The 13,549-nt window shown below is 45.6% G+C and overlaps 1 long non-coding RNA gene across 2 annotated transcripts in view; it reads left to right on the forward strand.

Annotated features, from left to right (window-relative positions):
• Positions 1-1,299: 1,299 nt before the first annotated feature.
• The window catches only part of LOC120372348, a 57,280-nt gene continuing 45,030 nt past the window's right edge, over positions 1,300-13,549 (forward strand). For both annotated transcript variants that reach the window (XR_005584911.1, XR_005584912.1), the window contains exon 1: positions 1,300-1,618. This is a non-coding gene — a long non-coding RNA (uncharacterized LOC120372348). The remainder of the gene's footprint in view (positions 1,619-13,549) is intronic.

Genomic DNA, 13,549 nt, shown 5'->3' on the forward strand with positions numbered 1-13,549 from the left:
CAAAACTGCTCTCCTCTTTGTCCACTTGTCATTTAGTTTTGAACAGTAAAACTGAAGGAAAAAGGCATAATATTTATTAATATATTGTATCATTTTAGTGTATGTGACTGAATTTTGACCATTTCAGTTTAATGTTTTGAGTTCTTATTCTTAGAATTTTGGGAAAGAAGTGGATGGAGACAGCCAACAAAATATGCCTTATTCTTCATTTTGAAATCAGTACAGCATAGTACAGTACAGTACAACACACTGTCCCGCAGGCCCTAACTCCTGGAGTTCCGTGGTCGGATTAGGATTTCAGCTTTCATTTAAAAAAAGCCCCAAAACCAAAGGCAAGTTTCTTGCTCTCATGGTTGTGGAACAATCCTTGAAAACAGGACCAGAATATGACACAGTGATGCCTGCCTGAGTCTGCAGACAGCATGAAGCAATGATTTTGAGAGGTATGAGTTGCCCCATCCATCTTGGGTTGTTCTCAGGGAGGTCCTGCTACTATCGCCCCAGCACAGGATGCTTGGGTGGGGGCTGCTTTCCAGCTCTTCTGGGCTGGTGTCAAGCAGAGACCCCCACACAGCAGAGTCTTTGGCTTAGGTGGGTGGTGGCTGAGTCCAACCTACTGAATGTAGGACAGACCCTAACCCACTTGAAGGAAGGAGAAGGCCCAGCTTTCCCAAAGAAGAGTGGTGATGGGTGCCCTCTGTGAGTGGGAAGAGCCACCTAAGGATGAGGGCTTGTGCTCCCAAGGCACAGGGGCAAGGCACTGGGGAGCTCCAGGTGTGGTGTGCATAGAGCCCTAGCTCATCTTAATCCCATCATGAACCAGTATTTTCAAGTCATTATGTCTGTGCATGTACAGCAGTGTTTATGTTAATTATTAAGCCCTTTGAACATGTGTGTCAGTGAATATATCATGGGGTTAGCAGGGAAGATTATATCAAATGTCTTTAAAATGGATTGCAGATTTTCAGCATTTCTAGCTTGGTTTCTTGCTTAGTATTGAATATTAAACTCCTTAAAATCAGGACTGTCCTGGCAGTGATCATATTAGCAACTTATTTCTTTGCCATCACAGTTTCTTATACTTGGGCACTCGCTGGTATATGTGGTGTTTGACGTGGAAACTCACTCCACCGCAAAGCAGCTAGGATTTTCTTCTTTCCCTTTTGAATTCCGATGTTAGGCTGACTGTTCTCCATAACTCAGAGCTGTAGAGAATGAAAATTTCTTTTCAAACTGGGGGGGTCTTCAGGTGTATTAGATTTTCAATAACAAATCTATTTTCCTTTTAGGCCAGCCCGAAGACTCTGTGCTGAGTTTGTGTTCCTTCCAGCTCCCTCGGAGTGGGTGGATCAGTGCAGCCCAGCCCAGCCTGCCATTTACTACATCATCTTCTGGCTTTCCTCAGCTGCACAGCAGAACAGTCTAGCTCAGCCTGCCAGCCTGCCTGTGCCAGTAGACCTCCTGCATTCATTCCAGCTCCCTCCGAGTGTTTGAGTGTCCTCCTCCAGCCAGCCGTTTCGCTCCCCTTCCGCTGGCTTCTCTCAGTAATTCAGCTAGGTGGTCTATCCCCTAACGCCAGCCTTTCTGCCACCCAGATAGAGGGGTCCTGCAGGAACAGGTAAGCTGGAATTTAATTTCTCCTCAGTTCCTGTGTGTGTGTTAGAGGAGCCTAGTTTAGGCTGCTGCCTTGTTGAGCTCATCAGCGGTTCTTCCAAGAGTAATGCAGAATGTTCTGGTAGATCAGACCACCAGCCTCTCAGTCCCTGTAGATAAACCAAAGGGCTGTAATCTGAGGCAAAAGATCAGTATTAGGGAGAAAAGTCCCTCATATGTGACATAGACTCTGTTCCCATACCTCTTATAGCTACCTGCATGCAGAGTATTTTACGTTAGAATACTAAACTGGGACTCGAGACCTCTGCCTTCCGCTCCTGGCTCAACCATAAATGTCTTTGTGATCTTGGTCTATTCACTGAATCTCTCTGCCTCGTTCTCTACTGTGAAAAGACAATAATACTTTCCAACCCCACTGGGCATTCTATGAGGATAGATTAATTAAGGTGTGCGAGGGGATCAGATACAGCAGTGATAAGTGCTATAGAAAAACCTATAAACAAAAAACAAAGTTTCTTTAACAACAGTGCTTTTGTCCAGCTGTTCTAGTCTCCTATGATTTGTGCCCCTTTAATGTGGTCTTGTCCTGGGCCAGCACCCTCAGTTACCTGAAGGTTCAATCCTCTGCCCTTGGGGTTATTAATCCAAGAATGTTGGTATCACCCTTCTCCTCATCTCTTCTGTTTCTTCATAGCAGAAGTGAGACTGCCAGGGAACTGTAGCACTTCAATCTGGTTCTGCAGGCTGTCTCTAAAGCTCCTTTTTAAAAAATCCTTGTAAGGAAAGGAGGCTGCTTAAGTTCCCTTGTGCTGATCTTTACTACACTAAGTCCAGAGATTTTAAGCAAGTGCTTAAGGCAACCCAATTCTGAATAGGTATAGATGTAAGCACATGCTTAAGTGCTTTTCTGACTGACGGCTTCTGGTTGCTGCTTTTCCTTCTTTTTAGGAATAACCTGAGCTAGGGGAATAAGTGAACTGTGTGCTCTGTCAGCTAAAGAGCTTAAAACTTTCAATTTTCAAAACTTCCTTGAAAAGATGGCACTGTTCTTAGTCTTCATGTTTTGACTTTGTATGCAGCCAAAATAAAAGCGAGTTCCACTTAAACTAATATAGCACCCTCCCCTCTTTACAAACCGACTTCTTCTGTGAACCTTATGTTAGACACCTTACCAGTGATCATTCCACATCTCCCCCTCCTAGAACTGTTTTATCCTGTGTTTTGTCTGGTATGTTATGATCACATTCTGTGAAGCACTGAGCACCTCAAAACTCTCTCATTGACTTTAACAAGAATGGAAGATGTTTGAGGCTTTGTAGCATCAGGACCTTTGCAACAAAAGCTGCGTGACTGAAGGCAAAGGGAGTTTCCCTCAGACATCAGTGAGTGCTGAACTGAGCCCTTTGTTGTAAATTCTGTGGCGTAGGGACACTCTGTGGTTTCTGTTTTGTTAAACACCTTGCTAGCTTATAGTGCCATGTAATTGTTTCTTAATAAAAACCCCCATCAATCTGTAAAATAGTCACAAATCCTTGTTAAGTAAATAACCTCACAATAACAGCTGTGGTGTTAATCCATTGTCTTAAGTGTTATTTAAGCAAGATGTTTCTCACATTTGACATTAATATAAGCTGATGCTGAATAGACTAAATCTTTTAAGACTCGCCATGATCAGCATGGTTCAGCATTCGTTGTTTGGCTTTTTAGCCACTTAAGTTTCTTCCTGTTCATGTGGATAATCATTTAAAAAACCTTATTGTCGATGAAGAATCTCTGGTTACTCACATTGTAATAATTAGTTGATTAGGTGGACTTTACTGTATTCACATCTGATTTTGGGTAGACATTGCTAAGGGGGTCTTGTCAAGAAGGTTGCAGTTATTACAGCCCCATCTGGAGTGATTGATTAGGATGCTGAAATGCTCTATTAGGAAAACGCAGTGACTATATAGCTGATTTTTTTTTCTAAATCCATGATCAGTTCCTAAATACGGGAGTTAAACTATGCATAACTTTTTAATCAAATAATGCTACTTTTTTAAAAAAAGTGTTTCAATGGCTGTGCTATAATGAGAAGGATACAAGAATTGAGACTCTATCAAAACATTAAATTAAAAGGCTCTAATCTGTCCTTTATCATTTCTGGTAGCTGTTGAAAGGCTTACATTATTTCCTCACAGCTCTTTCTCAAAGCCAAAATTTACCCAAGCAGTGGCCTTAATGCAGTAGATAAACTACACCCTTTGGTTTCTTTCCCATTATATCTAAGGAGAAAGTTTCTGTCTTTCCTTTATCTATACAACTGAATATAACTTCATAATGTAACTTTTACTGTGCCTATCTGGTAGATATGATGGGAATAAAGGGAGGAACAGCCAGCTTCCACAGCTACATTATGTCTCCTAAGTCAAATCGCTCTGTTCATCCTTATGTATTATACTGGCAAATGCTCAAAAACAAAATTGTTGGAAACCTTTGAGAAATAGATCTGAACATCTATTAATACTTCAATCGTCCGCAGAGAAAAGAGAGGTCAGGAGAGTTAAAAATTTGGTGCAGCAAAATTCAGTATTTCCATATGATCAGAATTTCAATAATTTATTCTTATACCTCTGCCACCACCAAAGCAATCTGGACAACGTACAACAGAAAGAAACCGAATACAGTAGCATCTGTCACATCTTCTTAAAATACTAATGAGTGGGTCTAATTTAAAAAAAGGAATTGAAAGAGAGGGGCCGTGGATACATTTTGAAAATATTTTTAACAGCAGAAACATAAAGCTTTACGATGGTTAGTCTTTTTTTAAAGGGAGATGTTCAACATGAGGCTGGCTACTTCAGATGCAATGATGAGAGCCTTAAATGATGGGTTGTGTGCAAATCTGGAAACACGGTGGGCTAAAGGAGCAGGAGCTAGAGGTCTAATGGCCCTTAAGGTTTTAAATAAAATAGTCATAACTGAAATCAGTGTGCCATTTTAGAGTCAGAGACACCGTGGGAGAGGTAATAGCTTTTATTGGACCAACATCTGTTGGTGAGAGAGACAAGCTTTTGAGCTTACACAGAGCTCTTCTTCAGGTATGGGAGACGTACTCAAACTACATCTACATTACAGCCAGTGGTGAGCTGCAGCTGGTTCGCACCGGTTCGCGGGAACCGGTTGTTAAATTTAGAAGCCCTTTTAGAACCAGTTGTTCCCCATGGGACAAACTGGTTCTAAAAGAGCATTTAAATTTAACAAGCGCTCCCTGCTGCGGCCCCAGCTCAGCCTCCACCTCCTGCCATGAATGCTCCTCCCTGCTTCCCGCGAATCAGCTGTTCGCGCGGGAAGCCTGGGAGGGCTGAGAAGCAAGCAGGCTTCCCACTCAGGACAAGGAAGAGGACGCTGAGGTAGGGAACTAGGGGGGCCGTGTGCCCCGGACAGTCTCCAGCCGCGGCCCGCCCCGAACACCGCGTCCCCGGCCACCCGGCCCCGCGTTCCCGGCCCCGACCCTCCCCAGCCCCAACCCTCCCCGGCCGCTCGGCCCCGCGTTCCCGGCCCCGACCCTCCCCAGCCCCGCGTCCGGGCGGCCCCGCGGCCCCGACCCTGACCCTCCCCGACCCAGCGTCCCCGGCCGCTCGGCCCCACGTTCGGCCCCGACCCTCCCAGCCGCTCGGCCCGCGTTCCGGCCCGACCCTCCCGGCCCGCGTTCCCGGCCCCGACCCTCCCAGCCCGCGTCCGGGCGGCCGCGTCCCGACCCTGACCCTCCCCGACCCAGCGTCCCCGGCCGCCCGGCCCCACGTTCCCGGCCGCCCGGCCCCGACCCTTCCCAGCCCCGCGTCCCCGGCCCAGGCCCTCCCCCGCCCCGCGTCCCCGGCCGCCGGGCTCCAGCCGCATCCCGCCCCGCGTCCCTGACCCTGACCCTCCCCAGCCCCGCGTCCCCAGCCGCCCGGCTCCGGCTGCGACCCTCCCCAGCCCCGCGTCCCCGACCCTCCCCAGCCCCGCTTCGCCGGCCGCCCGGCTCCGGTAGTGCGGGTCCGGGCACGGCGGTGGCCGTGACCCCACCTACCTGGATGCCCGGCTCTGGACACGGCCCCCCAGCTCCGGCCCGGCCTGGCCCCGTGGCTCCAGCCACCCGGCTCCTGCTGTTTTGCCAGGGGGCCGGGCTCCGGCAGCGTGGGTCCGGGCGTGGCGATGGCCCCGGCTGCCCGGTTCCAACTCTGGCTCCGTCCGGCCAGCCGCCTGGCTCCGGCCGCTGGGCTCCCACCACATCCTCCGGCTGCGCGACTCCTGTCCCGCCCCGCGTCCCCGGGCTCCCGGCTCCAGCAGCGGCCGGACCGTAGCGCCGCCAGCCACGTCCAGGCAGCGCGGTAAGGGGGCAGGGAGGGGGTGTTGGAGAGAGGTAGGGAGTTTGGGGTGGGGGTCAGAGGGCATGGAACAGGGGGATTGAATAGGGGCAAGGGTCCTGGTGGGGCAGTCAGAAAGGATCAGGGGTTGGATGGGGCGGTGGGAGGCAGTCAGGGGCAAGGGTTCCAGGGGCAGTCAGGGGACAGAGAGAAGGGGTGGTTGGATGGGGCAGGGGACCCAGGGGGCCATCAAGAATGAGAGGAGGGGTTGGATGGGGCGACGGAGGGCACTCAGGGTACAGGGAAGGGGGTGGATGGGGCAGGGGTCCCTGGGGTGGGGGGGGCATCAAGGAACGCGAGGGGTTGGATGGGGCAGGAGTCCGGGGGGGGGGGCATGATCCCTCCTGGAGTGAGGAGGGAACCATTGTTATGATTTTGGCAGCTCATCACTGATTACAGCATTTACAGCGATGCAGCTGCAGCGCTTGTGGTAGAGATGCTCTAAGTTGACGGGAGAGAGTTCTCCTGTAGGCTTAATAACTCCTGCCTCTGTGAGAGGCAGTAACTGTCGATGGGGAAGCTCTCCCGCCGACATAGCACTGCCAACACTGGTGCGCAGGTCAGTATAATTTCCGTTGCTCAAGGGTGTGCGTAAGTCACACTCCTGAGCGACGTAAGTTATATTGAAGTAACCTGTAGTGCAATGGTTCTCAACCAGGGCTACGTGTACCACTGGAGGTATACAGAAGTCTTCCAGGGTGTACGTCAGCTCATCTAGATATTTGCCTAGTTTTAAAATAAGCTACATAAAAAGCTCTAGCGAAGTCAGTAAAAACTAAAATTTCATGCAGACGGTAACTTGTTTATACTGCCCCATATACTATACGCTAAAATGTAAGTGCAATATTTATATTACAGTTGATTTTTTATAATTGTGGTGAGAAAGTACACAATTTTTCAGTAATAGGTATTGTGACACTTTTGTATTTTTATGTTTGATTTTGTAAGTGAGGTGTAACTTGGGGATATATAAGACAAATCAGACTCCTGAACAGGATACTTGAGAGCTACTGCAGTAGTGAGACAGGGTCTCGGAGTGTCACAGCTAAATACAAAATGTAACAAATCGTTTAGCGTAAGTAGTTAACTCACATTCAAGCTGAAATGGCCCATTAACACCCCTCCAATCGTAGGGAGGAAAGGAAGAGGGGAAAGCAACTGGGGTGGGTTATTAGTTGGTTATAGATTGTTGTAATAAGCCATAAATCCATTGTGTCTGTTCAGTCTATGATTTTAGTATCTAGCAAAGTTATGAATGTAAGCTTCCAGGCTCGTCTTTTGAAAGTGTTGTGCAGGTTTCCTTTGAGGGTCAGGACTGGTAGGTCAGATATAGAGTGACCACTTCGGGAAAAGTGTTCACCCACAGGTGATCTGGGGTGTTTTTGTCTTTTCTCATTTTCCTGGTTGAGTTTATTTGAGAGAATAGTGAGTGTCTGGTTTCACCCACATAGTTGCTAGTGGAGCTTTTAGTGCGCTGGATGAGGTACACCACATGTTGTCATATGCATGTGTAGGACCCATGGATCTTGAAAGGTGTGGTATGGGGAAGGGTGGTGGGTGTTAATCATTGTAGCAGTGGAGATATTTCCGCAGGTTTTGCATCTGTTGTTTTGCCAGGGTCTGGCGCCGCTTTGAGTTGGTGGGTCCTGGTCTGTAGGGAACTTGCTTCTGATGATGAGATGGAAGAGATTGGGGGCTGTTTGACGGCAAGAAGAGGGGTTTCGGAAAAGATTTTAGAGTTCAGGCAGATTAAAAAATGGTAGGCAGATGTAATGATGACTTAACGCATTAAGTAACTGAACTGCTGACTGAACAAGCTGCAAATAATGGAGCAACCCTTCATGGTTTGGACATGCATTGTTCTGAGGTGGTCAGACACTGTGCTTGTACAATCTAGACAACCTTTAGGGCCAGGTCCTGTGCTCATTTTGGTAAATGACAACATTCCTATTGCTTTCAAGGAACAGAGCCATGAATCTGATACAAGATTGCATGGCTTTTCAAATATAATTACACTTTTGTAAATGTTCTCAATGATTTCTTCATTTCTGTAAAGTTTCTGCTGCAAAAGCCCAAAATGACTCTGCATCTGCACAGATAATCCTACCTTTGTAATTGAAATGATGTGTCCTTAATTTAAAACAACACAAACAAAAGGATTTCCAGCTGCACGCTTTCATTTGCATTGAAATTGAACTTTATCAAGGCCTATGTACTTTGGGGAAAGTTCTGGATTGGGAGTAAGATTAGAGAGGAATTCTGGCAACTCAATCCTTACTCTCAGATCCAGTTAACATAATTACAGTTTTGCTACTGGCCAGTAGCCCTGCTCTTGATATCACTGAAGCATTCTTGTAAAACATTTTGAATTGCTCCCAGTGACCATTTCTGTGGTCAGTATATAGCACTCTTAATGCACATAGTGAACCATGCCTTGTACAAAGAGCTATGAAGATTTTACATATAAACACCAGTATAGATCCAGGTGAACTACCAAGGTACCAAACAGCTTTGTTGTAAACAGCATACAATTTGAAATTTTGGCACCTATTGTGCAAATATCTTTCAAATAATTTGGGGACTCTGTGGTCTATAGCTTTGCTGCTGTAATCTGTCACATCAAATAATACATTTCGAGGGGGCTGTGCCAAAAGCATTGGTGAATCAGTGCCCAATGAACAGTCAATTGACTTTGATCAGTTGCATTGCTAAGATGACGGAGGAAAAAGCTAGAAAGAAAGCTGTAACAATACAGTCTGCTTACAGACATTTCAAACTATAACTTCTAGGAAATAAATTGATTTGTTTCTGGGACACATCTGCTCAGTTTTCTAGTACAGTGCAATTTATGTAAAGAAATTGACCTTTTTGAAAGACAAGATTAAGCCAATTGTGATGTAGTTTAACCACTCATAAATACGTACCTATTACTTTTATTTCATTTGTTTCTGGTAGCACTCAAAATGTACTGGGTGTTTTCAAGAGCTTTAAAAAGGAAAAAATAACAGTCAAAGAGAGAGATGGTAGGAGGAAAAGGTAAAAACAAATAAGTAAGTAGGGCCAAGTCTTGATGATGATATGTTTGTATAATTCAATGGAGTGTGGGTGTAATACACATGCACTGGAATACTAATACCCACTTGGTCTGCTGGAATGCTTTTCTCGTTCAAATCTTTCCTGAAGGACTCTGTCTGCTGCACTGATATCTCAGGAACATTAGCGTATATGCCTGTTAGATATTTCCATACTAGTGAATTGTGTGATGTGGGACTGTGTGCATGGGAAAATACATGGTTTTGCTTTATAGCACAGTAGTAAGAAATATGCTGTGTACAGTGTTACTGAACATGTTGGAGATGTACAAGACATAGGGGCAAAGTGTCAGAGAAAGCGGTGAATAGGGATTGTTGTGGGGGTGGCTGCCCTTTAGCGCCCCTTGCTGATCTAATGTGGTGTTCCAGGCACATGCTTGCTCTTTGTCCCTTCTCTCAGGGCCCCTAAGAACGCTAATAGTCCAAAAAGGTTACAGCCAAAATTCCCCCACTGCAATTCTACTATTAAATCCCAAAATAAACTTGCAATAAAGGCTCTCCCTTTGCACTTGTGGGTTTCACAACCATCCTCTTTGGGGACTCTGGTCACTAGGATTTCCACTTTCTTAGGAGAGTTCTCTCTCTCTCTCTGAGCACCTCCAAGCAACTGAGCCCTGATGACCTTTTATCGGCCCAGGTGCTGGTTGTTCAATTAACTACCTAGATGGCCTCCTTAAATTAGTTCATCAAAGGTAGCTTGGGCCTAGACACCCTTAAATAGGTCAGCAACCCTGTGACAGGGATGATTGGAGGTTAAAGTATGTTAACCAGTTTCACCCAGAACAGCTTTTGTGGAGTGAAACTATTTATATGAAGATTAGGCAAACGTCTATCTCTGTTAAATCAATGTAAATTTGGAATAAACTGCTGAAATTGAATTATTCTGGGTTTACGCCAGTTCAAGTGAGATCAGAATCTGCCTCCTTCCCCATAGAAAGCTGCCAAGTAGATAATCCCTTGGCACTGGTGTTTGAAATGAGGGAGATCTAATTCTGAAGAAGACAAATGTGCAGATAAATCTGCTTACCTGTTTGTATCACATTTGAGGTATTTCTGGGAAAAATCCTTAATACTGTATTTCAAATACATTTACAACACAAAAGACTTGCACAGAAATTCTAAATTAATAAATCAAGTGTTTACATTTAACTATAGGGATTTATTTTTAATTTTTATCACATATTCATAATACCAAGAGTAACAAAAAGGATTATAATGAACTTTTACACAGATGTGCATCAGGTTTCAGTAGCCTTGTAACGGAACATTCTGATTAGGGTGACCAGATAGGAAGTGTGTCAAATCAGGACACTTCTTTTTTCCAGGGGATAGAAGAGGGAGGGATAGTTGTGTATATAAGATTAAAAAAAAATTAAAAATTGAATGTGCACATAGGCCTACCTTGTACGGTAGGGCTTCTTGAAAGAGTCCGAGCCTTGCAGTGCAAGTCTGAAGGACCATGAGCTCTGCGCAACTGGGACTTGAGCTCCTTCAGCCCCTTGAAAAATCAGGGCAAATGACGTCCCAACAGTTCTTTGATCAGGACGGGGGACAAAGCCTCTAAGATCAGGACAATCCTGATTTTATCAGGACATCTGGTCACCCTAATTCTGATAGAGCTCTGCATGTGGGATCTAACTTTTAAATGCTGCCCTTCCTCTAGTTCTCTTCCAGCGTGAGCCCACGCATCTTTTGCTCTTTAGCAACCAGTATTTGGATTGGAATGGAATAAATGTAGCTATTTTATACCCATACTTCTCAATGATGCATGCTGAAAAAATGAAAGCATAACATTACGTCCCTTTCTCTTCCCGTTTGAGCATTGCCACTATCTACCGAGTATCACTTCATGAGCACGTTAACACAAACAGAAACCATTTAGGGTTTTTTTAGAGTTGTGAATTACTGTAGGATACAGAGAATCTTGGTTATTTATTTCCCACTTTCAGAAGTGAGTGGCCTGATTTTCAAAGGTTCTGAGCAGTGCAGTTCCCATTGTCTTCACTGGGACCTGTAGTTGGCCAGTATCTCTGCAAATCAGCCTAACTTTAGGTACTCAGGTTTGAAATTGGTGATTTATATGCATTCCTGGTCTTGTGAGATACTTAACACACTTCTGGGTGCTCAGTAAATAACTAAAATAATAACAACACTGTCTACATACTCAACCAACCTCTGAAAAATAGTGCTGTTTGAATGAAGTATGGTGAATCATTTTGTAACTTATTGTTGATTATAGATTGCATAGTATAATGCTGCCTTTTTTTCTTTTAAAAGATGGTGCTGATAATCAAATGGTTTCCCTCCATCCAGGAGGTACAAATTATTGCTTGGTAAGAACTGGCACCTTTAAGTTGTCGAGCGATCTTTTAAAAAATGATTTGTATACAGTCAGGACTGAGCCAGTAACTTTATGAAATGGTGGAGGTCTGAGTGTTAACTGTCCTTGAGAGTTATGATCATTTAAGCTTCTATTCCCTAATGCTGATCACTTCTAGGCCAATTATTACTCTTCGTGCCTTGCATAATATTTCCTATTGGAACTGTTGCATTCTTTCTAGGTTCTGCTTGTTTCTCCTTTAGGATCTGTAGCAGATTGGCAGTCCAATTTTGACACTCTGGCACAGCAAGTCCTTCAGTGCCTAACTTTATGTGCTCCTCTGGGTGACGTATCAGCTTTGGCTTTTCCCTCAGTGACACATTCTGTCCTTCATCAAAATAATTTGGAATGTACTAGGATTAAATAAATGGTATGTATTGAAATACCAACCTGCCAAGCTAACCACACTTAAGTTTGCCAAACCAAACATGATCACTGGAAATTTGCCTCAGCCTTGACGTCTGTCTCTGATAGGATAGGGCTGGCTCCAGGGAGAAGAGGCTGCTCAAGAAGACACAGACTCAGAGATCCCCTTCCTGGAGCAACAGAAAGCAGACTTTGTTTTGCAAATTCAGACTTTGGGTCAGTGTTATGGGCTACAGCTGAATTTCCACATCTCTGGGTTTGCTAATCTCTGTTACTCACCAATGATTTATCATAGTCCCACCATTTCTAGACTATTTTTAAAGGATTATCTCAAGATTCTTGTAATTTATAAAATATTTTTTCCTCATTGCTATTTATAATAACTCTTTAGAGACTTCAGATCGAAATCTATTTCCTGGCAGAAGATTCTCCCTCCATCGTACATGCTAGTTTTGTAGCATATATAGTGAGACTTGAGCTCCTTTTGGCATTGTGGTGTATTTGGGTTTTATTTTTAAGAAACATTAAAGCATTTAAAGCATTAGAAAGAAAACCCACATACACCGAATATTACATGAAGAGGCTGTTAGGGGGAGGAGGAAAGGTGGTAGGTAAGCTAATTGGGGGTCTATCAACCTTGAGAGTGAGCCTTCCCAAACTTTAACAGCAGCTAAAGAACTATGGGTCCCCTGCACCCATCTGTGAATGGACCATTGCCTGTTCCCATGAGATGGGGTCATTGCTCTGCTGTGGCACTTGCCCCACTTCCCCAGGACCTAACACAAACCTCTTGGTAGCTAACTACTGGGTTTCTGACTTCAGGAATGTGCAGGGGTTGGGACAGGAGAGCAGGCTGGACTCCTTCCCATCCTCCCCCTCTCGAATCCGTAGAGGTAGGGTGACCATATTTTCCCAAAGGGAACACAGGGTACTGCCAGGGTCCAGCCCGAGCCCCCCTGCAGCCTGCCCACGTGCAGGACCGGCCTGAGGCTCCCTGCCTCCTGCCCACCCATGTGGGGCTGTCCCAAGGCCCCCCTCTATCTCCTGCATGCTGGACTGGCCGAAGACCCCCTGCCTCCCACCTGTCCCCAACTGCTCTCCCAAGCCCTCCCTCCCGCACAGGGCTGGCATTGCTGCTCATCTCTGCTCTGCCGCCCCCCTCCCCCCTGCATGTTCTTCTGTGTCCTTCTAGGGGTCGCACCCCACTTTTTTTTTTTTTAAGCAAAACTGCATTTGTCCTATTTGCTCTTTCCAATGCAGCAAACGAGACAAATGCCCAGTTTTACCAAAAAAGTCAGGACGGCCGGGGCTTAAAAAAGAGACTCTCTCAGCCAAAATGGGACACATGGTCCCCCTGCATAGAGGAAACCGGTGCACATTAATACAATCAATTTCTTCATTGGGTGGAACCCCCTTTTAGAGAGTGGATCTGAGAGAAGTGGTGATTGGCTGACACTGTTCACAGTGGCTTCCTGGTGGGACCAGAGGAGTCACTGAGCGGGCATAGGTGCAAGGGGCGGAATCCACAGGATAAGGAACTTAAATTCCCAGGGTGACATTCTGGCCTTGCTGAAATCAATAGGAGTTTTGTCATTTACTTCAGTGGGGCTAGGATTTCACCTTCAATGTTGGGACAAGAGGAATCATGTCTCTCTCCCCATTCCCTAATGAAGTTGGAACTGAGTCTTCTCTCCCCTACATGAATGACT

The sequence above is a fragment of the Mauremys reevesii genome, linkage group 9 (genome assembly GCF_016161935.1).
Source record: "Mauremys reevesii isolate NIE-2019 linkage group 9, ASM1616193v1, whole genome shotgun sequence".
NCBI lineage: Eukaryota > Metazoa > Chordata > Testudines > Geoemydidae > Mauremys > Mauremys reevesii.